Below are 751 nucleotides of genomic sequence, written 5' to 3'. Positions count from 1 at the left end.
CAGTCAGGATGATAGTAATTGACTGAAACAGGACATGGATAGTTTAGCAGAATGGACAGACAGTCAGGATGATAGTAATTGACTGAAACAGGAAATGGATAGTTTTACAGTATGGACAGACAGTCAGGATGATAGTAATTGACTGAAACAGGACATTGATAGTTTAGCAGAATGGACAGACAGTCAGGATGATAGTAATTGACTGAAACAGGACATGGATAGTTTAGCAGACTGGACAGACAGTCAGGATGATAGTAATTGACTGAAACAGGACATGGATAGTTTAGCAGACTGGACAGACAGTCAGGATGATAGTAATTGACTGAAACAGGACATTGATAGTTTAGCAGAATGGACAGACAGTCAGGATGATAGTAATTGACTGAATCAGGACATGGATAGTTTAGCAGACTGGACAGACAGTCAGGATGATAGTAATTGACTGAAACAGGACATGGATAGTTTAGCAGAATGGACAGAGAGTCAGGATGATAGTAATTGACTGAAACAGGACATTGATAGTTTAGCAGAATGGACAGACAGTCAGAATGATAGTAATTGACTGAAACAGGACATGGATAGTTTAGCAGAATGGACCGAGAGTCAGGATGATAGTAATTGACTGAAACAGGACATTGATAGTTTAGCAGAATGGACAGACAGTCAGGATGATAGTAGTTGACTGAAACAGGACATTGATAATTTAGCAGAATGGATAGACAGTCAGGATGATAGTAATTGACTGAAACAG

The sequence above is a fragment of the Heterodontus francisci genome, unplaced genomic scaffold, assembly GCF_036365525.1.
Source record: "Heterodontus francisci isolate sHetFra1 unplaced genomic scaffold, sHetFra1.hap1 HAP1_SCAFFOLD_276, whole genome shotgun sequence".
Lineage (NCBI taxonomy): Eukaryota > Metazoa > Chordata > Chondrichthyes > Heterodontiformes > Heterodontidae > Heterodontus > Heterodontus francisci.
Note: the sequence above shows the minus strand (reverse complement) of the source record.